Below are 12,596 nucleotides of genomic sequence, written 5' to 3'. Positions count from 1 at the left end.
CGATAACTGAACAGGATGTTCTGTTATTATTTTCACTGCTGGAGAATGAGTAGTAGACTAGAGTTTTTCAAGGTGGGATGTGGGACTCCAAACTGCTCCAGGGGAAGCTCAGTGAAAAATGATTACATTAGTTATCAAAAGGAGATCATATAGAATATCCTAAATGTGTGGGATTTGGTTAAAGAGATCGTTCAGTGAAGTTTGGGGGAACTGACTTTCCCACTTTTCCAGAGTCAGCAGCAATAAATGTCTTAGGAGATACGTTAGTTTTTGGTGTAGTCTGATGTTATTCAAACACTGGCTCAATTGTTGAGTGTCAAAAAAGATAATCATGATCTCTTAGACATCTAGGACTTGAGCGAAATAAACCAAGTAAACTAAGGGGGGCTGAAGGGGTGCCTTTTTCTAAGCTTTGTCTGACAGGAGGCCCACTGTCTCAGACTTTGAAAACCCTATAGACTATATGTGAGTGTGCTGCTTTATAATATCAAAAATACTAAAAAACAAAACAGAATCAATAATAAGTTTAAATACTTTTATTGTTGTCGCCCCACTATGGGGATCAAGATTACAATGAAACACAACCAATAAATATTAAAAATAAATTAAGGAAAAAAAATAACATAGCATAGGACAAAACATACTTTTTCCACGTGTTCGTGGGGGAAAGAACACCGGAGCTCAGCAACTTTTCTGTGCTACATGGCAATGATGATATGATGGTGCTCATAATAAGTTATTATTAATAATATAATTCAGACATACAGTAGGACAACATTGGAAACATATGAAAACATAGTGCTGCTACGACAGCATGTGAAGGGATGGAAAAGAAAGATTTCCGATTCATTTGTGACTGGTGCCCTCTGGCTGTCATTTTTATGACATTTCACTTAAACCACAGTGAAAAACTCAACAATTCCTACAAATTCATATTATTCATCTCAGCACCCCCAGCCGAATTTTAACAGTAGTATTTTCAGAATAATCATCCGAAAAGGGGGAGGATTTCTAGCTAATGAAAAAAACAATAATTATCAGAGGAGAATTGCTCCTCTTTCAGGAAGTTGTAAGGCTTCACCTCAAAGAAAGGAATTCTTTATATGTGTTCTTCAGCACAATAATGAGATATTCTACAATTACTAAAAGTTGGTTCTAGATTACCAACATGTTCCCTCAGAATTTCGGACACACTTCTTTTCTTCCCCTCCTGTTTTTCCTCTTTACATCTGCTTCACTCGCTGCTGCAGGAGCTCCAGCTGACGGGCCACCTCACTGGGCAGGTCGTCGTTCACCTGCGTGGTGAAGTACTTCCTCACCTCATCCACCTCCCTCTGCCAGAACTCCTGATCCAGGGAGAACAGCTCGTTGAGGTCCACGTCCTCCTGCAGGCCCTGGAGGTTTAGAGAGTCACAGTGAGGCAGGTAGCCCACAGCAGAGGGCACGGCGCCGGCCTCGCCATTCACCCGCCTGAACATCCAGTCAAGCACGCGGATGTTGTCGCCGAAACCGGGCCAGAGAAATCCGGCGGTGGGGCTCTTGCGGAACCAGTTGACGTGAAAGATCTTGGGGAGCTTGGCGCCGGGGCGGTCGGCCATACTCAGCCAGTGAGAGAGGTACTGTCCAAAGTTGTAGCCAAAGAAGGGACGCATGGCGAAGGGGTCATGCATGATCACCTTGCCTGCAGAAAAGAGAGGGACAAAGAGAATGTTAAATATCTTTTTAGTTATCTTATTCCATATGTATATATTTTACATTTATTTATGTCACTGTATGTTTATGTCTATTTCTAGCACCTAATCACCAAAGAAAATTCCTTGTACTTGTAAAATACTAGTTGGCAATAAAGCTCTTCCTGATTTTCATTCTGATCTCCTTGGACATCCTTGTTTATCATCCAAAAATCTCACAAATCCAGTGTTTGTGACATGGATTAAACTGATTTCTAGACTAAAAACTATACACTATATGAAAATTATAAGGCAAAAGCAATGATCCTCAGGCTGAGGAAACTCCTTCAAATCCATTGAATGGTGGTCAGACTGAAAGAAAAGTATCTTGTCATTAGAAAGATTAGATTCTGACCTTTGTGTTCAGCTGCAGCGGTGGCCTCTGACCTCATGGCTGCTCCAACAAACACTCCATGCTGCCAGCTGAAAGCCTCATATACTAGAGGGACACCTGAACGGAAGCAGAGTCATGAAATAGATTATGATTAGCTGATTATTTTCTCATTTGTCATTGCATTTTCTTCCATTTCTCCTCTGTCCCCTTCTGCTATCTTCTCTAACTTATTTGATTCCACTGCATACTGTCTCTATCCTTGTCCTCATTCTACCAATGTTCTATTTTCCAGGTTTCCCTCCTAGTTCCTGCTCACCTTCTGGCCTGCGCCCTCCAAAGATGATGGCCTCAATAGGGACTCCCTCTGGGGATTCCCACAGTGGGTCGATGATGGGACACTGACCGGCCGGAGTGCAGAAACGAGAGTTGGGGTGAGCACAGGGTTCGCCTGGGGGGAGAGACAGATGGTAAGAAGGTAAGCTTTATTGACAAGCTGGTCAAATAAAGCTTAAAGTATGTAATGTTCTCTAGTTTTTATTACCTTGTTTTTATAACCATCCTATATATCAAAAGTACTCTCTTCCAAAAACGTGACAAAATATAATTGCAAGTTCTTAAATACCATCTTACCATCTTCTGAGCTCCAGGGCTTGTTCTTCCAGGAAGTGATGGTGACTCCCTCAGGCAGCGTCTGGTCCATTCCCTCCCAGTACACACCGCCATCGCTAGTCTCTGCAACATTGGTGAAAACGGTGTCTTGATGATGGTCTTCATGGCATTGGGGTTGGTTTTGGCTGAGGTGCCGGGCGCAACTCCAAAAAAGCCATTCTCCGGGTTGATGGCACGTAGGTTGCCTAGTGGTAAGGAACAAAGAGGAGGAAAATATAAATAATGAACAATAGAAGGCCCCGCGACCCTCTACGCAGGATAAGCGGTTGACGATGGATGGAATAACAGAAGGTTTGTATGTTTGTATTGTTATTGCAATTTTAATGTCCCTGATTGCAAATGGAACCTCACAAAGTCTTGAGTCCCTCACCTTGGTTGTCAAACTTCATCCAGGCATGTCGTCTCCACACACTCAACCTTCCAGCCCGGCAGCGTCGGGCAGAGCATGGCCAGATTTGTCTTCCCGCAGGCGCTGGGGAAGGCTGCTGCCATGTACTTCTTCTCCCCGCAGGGTTGGTGACGCCCAGGATCTGAGCAGGAGAAACATTTGGTTTGATAAGAATCGATTGTTGTGGAAAATCTGCATGATGCAGTATGGATATGTGGGCTAAATCCCTTAATTAAATTACACTTTCTTTCTTTTCATTTCTTACCAGCATGTGCTCTGCCAGCCAGCCCTCCTCCTTAGCGATACGTGAGGCAATGCGCAGAGCAAAGCACTTCTTCCCCAGCAGGGAGTTTCCTCCGTAACCACTACCGAATGAGACGATCTGCCTGCGGTCTGGGATGTGGGCGATTAATGTCTGCTCGGGGTTACAAGGCCAGTTGTTCACCAGGGGCTCTGAAAGAGGAATCAGTGATCAGCATGTGTTTGCAGGACTGAAGAAAACAAAATTATAACTGAATATAATAATCAGTAATAGCAGTAGCAGAAGTGGTTTAGCTGGTTGTAATACCTAAAGCAGCAACAGCTGTATCAGCAGTAGTAATAGTAGTTGATGCATTAATTATAATTATTGTAGCATTAGTATTTGTAGTTGTATATGTAATACAAGTAGTAACAGTAGTTGCACAGTAATCACTGCATCATAGTCAGTATTAGTAGTTATAGTAGTATGGGTAGCAGTAGTAATTGTAGTTGGGCCAACTGAAGGAATAAAGGAGGCATCATTCAGCAGTAATATTGGTAAAACTAGAAATGCCACAGTGGCACTAGTCCTTTTCATCAGTAGTAGATAGCGTTGCCATAGTGCTGCTGAATAATTATGATGTAAAAACAAGTTGATGTTGACTCACTTTTGAGCGGTAGAGGACAGCCGACGGAGTGCAGACAGCGGACGAACTCGCCCGTCCCCAAAGCGGACAGCACATCCTTCCCCATCCGGGTCATCACCCTCATACTGACCACCACATAGGGAGAGTCTGTCAGCTCCACGCCAATCTTAGAGAGGGGGGAACCTACTGGACCCATACTGAAGGGAATCACATACATGGTACGACCTGAGGACAGAGAGTCAGAGATATCAGCATTTTAATGTTGCTTAATTAAGGTTTTATTGAAGTTGTTTTCTTCACTACAAAAATGTTTTCAGATATCTAAGCATCAGAAAACAGAGTCAGTCAATGAATAGTCATCTGACTTTGTGTACTTTTTCTGAAATGTTACATGTTTTGCTTGAACACAATCTTGAAGCTGTAAAATTATATTCAACAATTTTTCCAAAAGTAACTTTTGCTCTGAATGAGCTGCCAGCTTCCTGCTTTTACTACTTAATTTCACAGTACTGAATTTACTTTGATGTTACATAAGTAAGATATATCAGTTATCAATACTTCAGCTTGGGTAGATTACTCATTCTTCCACTGGATTCCCCTGCATCAAATTGAAGCCTGGGTTATGTTATTTTGTGAAACTTTATGGTATTTGATGGTGGATTAGCTTGTCCTAATTATGCTGTTTTTATGTAGAATCCGTATTTCACTGCACATACTGTACTACAAGCGCAAAACAATGATCACAGTGCTAGATTACTTGTCTACCTGTCATATAAGTATAATATTATAATGTTATACTCCAAACTTGTATTCAGAATAATATTTTTTTTAAACTTCCAGTGTTTTCATTTTGTCTTTAATTCCTTCACCCTGTCTGGTTAAAATCGAAGGTTAAATTAACAAGTAGTATTCTCTGTGGTACCTTTCATGCAACCAGGGAACCGCTGAGTCATGGCTTTGTCAAACTCTTCCGGGGGCATCCAGCGGCCCAGCTGGCTGACTGCGCCCCCCAGCGATGTGGGCACCGTGTCCCTCTGGTCCCGGGTCACAATAACAGTCTTACTCTCAACCCGAGCTACGTCCCTCGGGTCAGTCCTGGCCAACCAGCTGCAAGAGGAGGAAAGATGGAATGAAGGGAGGAAGTAGAAGAGAAGGAAGAGAGGAGAAGGATGGAAGGTAAGTGGCAGAAGTGGGAAGGAGGAGGGAGTAAGAAGATATTAGGGCTTCTTTTTTTATTCAAATTTGATCACATTTTGGAATTTTTTTCTGTCAACTTTAACGTTTAAAAATACATTGCCCATATGCCTAAGAGGCTTTCGCACTTTGCTGAAGGATGCACAAACAAAAGTTATATGTTAACCTCACTCCTGAAGCACTGCTGTCAAGTTCGTTTGACAAGTGATCTGACTGAACAAGTTACAACTTACTGATCTGTCAGAACGTAGACCTTTCCAGGTATTTTATTTACAAAATGAAGAACATTTCAGAAAATATAACTCCTAATCCCTGACACCTACCTAAAAACCAACTTAATCTCCAGCCAACTTACCAGTTCTCATATTTGTTGAGCTTCTTGATCATCCCTTGCTCCTCCAGCTGGGTCAGGATGGCGCGGTTTTCCTCGTCTGAGCCGTCACAGATGTGGAGGGAGTCGGGCTGGCACAGACTCACATTGGCATCTACAAACTCCTTCACGGCCGGACTGAGGGTACTGAGATCGCCCTGCAGGATCCTGGGACTGCTCTGGTTCTGGGACTGAAGCTGAGGAGGCATGGTGGAGGAGTCTGGAGAGAGAGTGAGCCGATAGACAGAGAAAGAACAGACAAGAGGAAGTCTAGGAGTGGAGAAAGGTTGTACTTGAGGGTGGAAAAGAGAGGAAAGAGGGGTAAAGTGAAGAGAAAATGGAAAGAGAAGAGGAAGAGAATATTTAAATATATGAATATTTTTCAAAAAGTATAATAAAGTCTTATTTAGTCTTAGATTTAAAATATGTCCTTCAGGAAACCATTTTCTTGGTTCCAGTTCTTTTTTCCCCACATTACATGAAATTTCAAGGAACTACTGCAACCACCAGGACAAAGAAAGTCTGGGTGATGCAACAGCATCCATGTGCAGATCCCCTCTCGCTCTGCATATACCCTTAGTAACCCTCCTGACATTACACACATAATGCACTGAAAAGAAATAGCATCAGGTTACCTTGAGAAGCTTGTTTGGAGCACAGAGCCTTTAGCTTGGCCTCATCAGTTGAGGCTTCTCTGTTGGCTGTTTTCAGGAAAGTTGAGGACTGTTTCTCCTTCTTGGCTGAGTTGTAATTGCTGTGGAGAGGGTTCGTTCTTTTTATACCCTGGGATGTCCCTCAAGCAGAGGGAGGGGAGGAGGAGGGATGGGGGGAGGCCTCTAGGTTATTTGCATGGACCTGTTCCCTCCAGATCTGAAAAACACTGTGTCACAGGCCCCCAATGAATCATTAATCAGCAGCAGGACGTAAAGTCGTCGTCACATAACCGGTTCCCTCCGACCTGAACACTGATTGCTGCCAGTTTGCTTTGATCCTAAAGACAGACAGACAGCTTTGTCCTCACCACTGCTGGCACTGTCTCTCTCTGTGACACATTCATTCCTGAAAGGGAAAAACTAGGGTGAGAATGTCTGAGTGTGTACAGTTAGTTTTGCCAGCTGAATTCATTGTGAATTAATTTTGATTGATGTTTTCTGACTAAAATCATGCATCTTTTTCAGGAATTTGCTTTAGGATATTTAGGTGTAAAAGAAAGGTTAATTTGCATGTTTTTTACACTTGTTCTCTAAATTGGCTGTAGTGACACCAAATTCAGTGTCTCATTATTTATTAATTGTTAATCATCTTTAAGCTTAGATACCAAGAGCCCTGACTTAAGCTAAAAAAAACAATTCTGTAATATTCTTTCTGTCCATCTCTCTTGTCCTCTTGGTGTGGAAACCTTGTGTCCTCTTGGTGTGGAAACCTTGTGTCCTCTTGCAGTAGCTATTGTTGAACTTTGACCCACATCATTAAGCGACGCAAGTTCAGTGTTCGACATGGCCTGTGCGTGACTTGGCAGGCCTCCTTCTTATTGGCTGACAGACAGGGGCTCGCCCCTGTGTGGTAACAGGTCAGCCATGGGAATGTGTGTGTGTGTGTGTGTGTGTGTGTGTGTGTGTGTCAAGCCAAAGACTCATTTAGCCTTTACATGTACAAGTATGGAGAGCTGTAGTTTTAGTTAAAATTATTTGTGCTGGATATGGGTGCTCAAGCACATCTACATTTTAATGTAAGCACACTTAAAATAAATAAATAAACTAAATTTTATATATTTTGGGGGGCTTAATTTGTGCATAATCTTGGCAAAGAAGAGTTTAAAGCATAATCAGGAGTGACATGATTTTAGGCAACAGTAGCCTGTTGTTGCTGATGAAACAATTGTTTGGTAGGCCTATGTTTAATGTCCTTGTTCACATTTGGAAAATGCCTAACTAACATGATTAACGTCTGGGTTATATATTAATATACAGTATATATATATTATCCTTATGACACTGCATTATTTTACCTACTTCGTGCCAACCAATCCAGTCCTTTTCACTAGTTTAGCAATAGGCCTACAACCCATAAAGTACAGGAGACTGTTATTGCCTATAATTGCGTAAATGTCATGCCTGATTACGCTATAAACTGCAAACAATTCTTTGATCACATGAAATTATTCCATTACCAGAAACGTTAAAGTTTCACAAAGACATATTATTATGACAGACATAATGTGTATATATGTATATTTATTTGCATGCTATGACTTGATACAGATAAAAACAGCTATAGTCATACAGTCATTCTGGAAGTGGAATACTGCATTACATGGGTTGTATCAGCCATTTAAAGGTATTTCAACAGGTAAAAAGGACTGAATTGGTTAGTACACAGCACGTTAAATAATGTAGAGTCATAAGGATAATTGCAAAAGAGATTATGTCTTTATTTTATAACTCAGCAGTAAGTCATGTTAATTATAGGCTACATTCCATTTTCCAAATATAAACAAAGATATTAGACATGGGCCTACCAAACACATATTCCATGTGCAACAACAGGCTTCTATAATAATGTAAATGTCAGGCCTGGTTACGCTATAAACTGCAAACACTTATTTGGCCACTATTGGGATTATTCTGTCAAAAAAAAACGTTAAAGTATACAAAGACATACCTTTGCTACATCACGGACAAAAGTGATGTTTATTTGCATGTTATGTTTGTTCATAGGTGTCATTTACACTGGGGACGCTGGGGACATGTCCCCACCACTTTTTGAAATGGCTGATTTTGTCCCTACCACTTTTATTAAAGCATAATTTGTTTTTTAAAATTCTGAAATATAGCTTGCAGTTAAATAAAAAATGACAATGAGAAAGGTTTATTGGTACATTAAGAAAAATGCAGGGCAACTAAAATATAGAAGAAACAAATCTACATTGTCCAAAAAAGTAACCTAAGATAAAAAAAAAAAAAACAAGCTATGTGCATGCATCAATCAGTAACTTTAACAACCTCTTGACACAGTTTCTTTTTTTGGCCAAGTTTTCCATTCTATCCTTTTGAATGGATATTACATGCATTGATCTACAGGGGAAACAGGTATGAAAGCAACACAGAATGATACCTGAGAGTGCACTGACTTATTTTCTGTTATATTTATATAGGGGATAGGGGGTAAGTTGTCTCATGTGTAAGTTGTCACACTGCTCATAACTCCAACACTAGAGGCTCTATGTCAAAAATCAAATAGCCATTTTGTGTGACTTCTTATTCTATGTTCAACTTCCTGTTCACATGTGGTCAAGGTCACTCTAATCTGAGGTGAGCACAATTTTATTATTTTTTTGCTTCAAAAGTAAAATATTTGCACTTTAATAATGTGTGTTGTAATTAAAAGTAAGCTCTTCTTTTAGTTTGAGAAACATAGAAAATATTGTCAAAACCAAAATTAGGTAAATAATATGGGGGCTACAAAATTAAAATTATCACCTAGGGATTTAAAGTTTATGCTCAATGGGTGACATGTCCGGTGAGTATGCCGGCCCAGTTCTTGCGTGGCCAGCATACTCACCAGACATGTCACCCATTGAGCATGTTTGGGATGCTCTGGATCGGCTTATACGACAGCGTGTTCCAGGTCCTGCCAATACCCAGAAACTTCGCACAGCCATTGAATAGGAGTGGACCAACATTCCACAGGCCACAATCAACAACCTGATCAACTCTATGCAAAGGAGATGTATTGCACTGCGTGAGGCAAATGGTGGTCACACCAGATAGCCTACTGACTGGTTTCCGGTGTGACACCAAAATGTGCGACCTATCACATTCTGTGACCCAAATGGGAAGTTAAGCGCCAGAGGCTTTGTAGACAATGTGAGACACATTTTGGTGTTCTTCCCCAATACAGTGAAACTTCAAATGTTTGAGTGGCCTTTTATTGTGACCAACCTAAGGCACACCTGTGCAATGCCCATTCTGTCTGATCAGCATCTTGATATGCCTCACCTGTGAGGTGGATGGATTATCTCGGCAAAGGAGAAGTGCTCACTAACACAGATTTGACAGATTTGTGAATAATGTTTGAGAGAAATAGGCCTTTTGTGTACATAGAGAAAGTCTTAGATCTTTGAGTTCAGCTCATGATGAATGGGGGCAAAAACAAAAATGTTGCATTTATAATTTTGTTCAGTGTAGCTTGAACCAATGCAGTCTTTTGGGGGGGGGGGGCAGAGTCTAGCAGCCATCAGAGGTACCTTAAGATACTTCTGCTGGCATTAGAGGATAACTGGGCTGATTTTGGGTCAGATTCGCCCTCCGGACAATTGTGGGAATGTTCCTGATCCAAGGCTGGTCTAAACAGATTAGCTGCCCATATTATCCTGTAGTGTGAAGGGCTTTCAGACATAATTTTAACACTACCTGTATAAAACATGTTTGATATTAATGATTCGAAATGGGGAAGTGTCACAACTCCTGCATCTGACACCTGAGTTTGACTGAGTAAGTGTGTTTTGATTTGTTTTTTCCTTTGGGTGAGTGAGGCATGCTTGGTGTGTTTTTGTTCTGGTTTTCTTCCCTCCCTTCTCTCAGTTTTTGAATCTTGGGCTGGCTTCCTGGGTTGCCACAAGCTGCACCTGCTGGTAATCACCCACCTGTTCCTGATCAGCTATCCCTACCTCTTCTTAAGGAGACGCCAGACATCCATTCCCTGCTGGTTTGTTAAGTCGTGTACTGTAGGTCAAGCCTTAGTAGTCAGCTTTAAGCCTGTTAGTCAAGTTACCAGTTCGCTTTACTAGCTTTAAGCCTGTTGGTCAAGTTACCAGTTTGCTTTAACTAATTTCTCTCTACCTGTCTCCAGATCGCCTGTTCAACCTGCTCATCCACCCTGCTAGTTCCAAGCTTCTTGAGCCAAGATCCAACCCTTCCAGCCACGCCAGCCAGCCCTCATTTTCCAACTGCTTGGAAGGAGACACCCTGCCACAGTTTGCTAGCTTTGCCTCAATAAACCCAATAAACTATTTAACTGCTGCTTTGTCTCTGTGTCTGCATCTCGGCTGTGGCATAATTTTATGACAGAAAGACTCTGATTATTTCCTTTAGTGTGAAAAACAAACAAACTGTGACTGAATTTGAGCAGAAACCCACAATAGCTAATGAGAGCGAACTGACCGGGAAGCGTCACCAATCGTATGTTGTGTACTTACATAAAATGTATAAGGGGTAAATGATTTTTCTATGGAAAACAATACCAACACACAAGTGCAACCAGTTGATGAGGACAGTCTGTCTCCATGCTTTATTTCTCAAGTCACGTTTGATCACTCAAGTTACTGTGAGATCCCAATTCCCTGAAACTGCCACTCTGAAATAATTTAGTAAACGCCAAGTGTATGTGGGCCTGCGTCTTGACTGAATCATCTGGTGTATGGTCCTAACAATTAAAATATTTAAAACATTTAAATCTGTTTATCTGTCATTATTTCTGTGGTATCCCGCAGTTTTTAAAATTGGTTAAGATTTGAAAGTTCTCTAGTGTGCACCAGGCAGTGGACATTTCACCTTGGTTTCCATTGTGTCATTGGTTGACTAGTGACCTACATTATGCACTGTGCATGTCCCACAGTGTCAGATGTGGTATTTTTTGACAGTTGAAAACAACATTGTGTTTGTGTGTCTGTTTACAAGCCTTCTGGGACAAAAACACTGATAGAGCAAAGCCGACTGAACAACTTACATCAATAGAATCAATAGCGCTTGCTCAACAACAACTGATCGTGTTATTTCATGAGCTACGTTTGTGTTTTCCACTCTCCTCAACTCACGTTTCATCATCAGTCTTTTCAACTTACATTTTTGAAATCACGAATCAATGAGACAGTGATGAGAAGAACATTGTAACACAATGAAATGTTACAATGTGATGAAAAACATTTTCTCTTTCTGTAATCTGTCACCATCAACATGACCTGGCTGTGTCTGAAAGCAGATGTCCATAGCAGTACAAAATGTTTCTAAGCATTTATGACATCCTCTGATATGGTTTATGTCTGTCCTGTTTAGGAGTAACATGAGCTTATATGTTGTAAACTTCCACTACCTGACAGTGTCAAACACAAGCCAGGGTATTGTGTTAACAAGATAGAGATGTAGTGTCTCCAGTCTTTCCCGTTGTTTTGTAAGTTTGCAGCTGATGTGGCTCTAGTGAAGCAATTCACACATATCCTACAAAAACTATCATTATAATACAACGGTCAAAATTACAAGACATTAGTGATTTGGATATATATATATATATATATATCAGATATATTTTTAGTCTTTAAGATCCTGTAGCTCTTTACTGTAGCTACTCTTGGAAAACCTAAACTTGTTTAGCAACAGTGACTTTTAAATCAGGGATGACACAGAGTTTCTGCAGTACACAATCTATATCATATCTTGAGATAATCATAAATGACTGTTTTATGGTCGGTGGAAGAAAGAGTTTGATAAGCTGGCCATATGATAAAAACATATGAAGTACAGACAGGCAATTGAATGAAAACACTATGTTTGTAAGTTCATAAAAAAGAAATGCAACACAGGGTGAATGAACTACAGCAGACCAAAATGAAAAAGGTTGATTATTTGAAAACCTACTTTTAAACAATAATGGATAGCAAAAACATAATCAATCCTTGTACATCTATTTTAATTTTACAAATGAATACTGAAGAATGGTGTGACTTTATTTTTTATTTTTTGCTAGCTGCAGAGATGATGAATGAGGATTACAAGTAGAGTTTGGCTGAGAATAAAGCCAAGTTTAAAATGAATTTATTATTGTTATTATTTAATTTAGCTGTGGTGATCATTCAGTTTCAGTTTGATTTGGATACTTTTACACCCAGACTCAACTGCACATGCCCAAGTCTTCTCAAGTCTTCACTGCAGGGAGGTCACAGAGTCCTGTGAACGTTTCTTGGTTGCTGCACCATATTAAAGTATACATTTTTGCTACTAGTTAAGCAACAGATTGCTGTGGGATTTGG

At 40.6% G+C, this 12,596-nt stretch overlaps 1 long non-coding RNA gene and 1 pseudogene across 1 annotated transcript; one reads left to right on the top strand and one right to left on the bottom strand.

The window, feature by feature from the left end:
* Positions 1-853: 853 nt before the first annotated feature.
* Positions 854-6,362, bottom strand: LOC119889503 (annotated as a pseudogene).
* A 3,328-nt stretch (positions 6,363-9,690) lies between these two features.
* Positions 9,691-10,593, top strand: LOC119889504. Its single transcript, XR_005442065.1, has 2 exons — positions 9,691-10,279; positions 10,424-10,593. It is a non-coding gene; the product is annotated as an uncharacterized LOC119889504 (long non-coding RNA).
* Positions 10,594-12,596: the final 2,003 nt, after the last annotated feature.

This window comes from Micropterus salmoides, unplaced genomic scaffold (genome assembly GCF_014851395.1).
Source record: "Micropterus salmoides isolate LMB-PRFRI ecotype aquatic unplaced genomic scaffold, ASM1485139v1 Ms_hic_scaffold_500, whole genome shotgun sequence".
NCBI lineage: Eukaryota > Metazoa > Chordata > Actinopteri > Centrarchiformes > Centrarchidae > Micropterus > Micropterus salmoides.
This window is presented reverse-complemented; position numbering and strand designations above follow the sequence as displayed.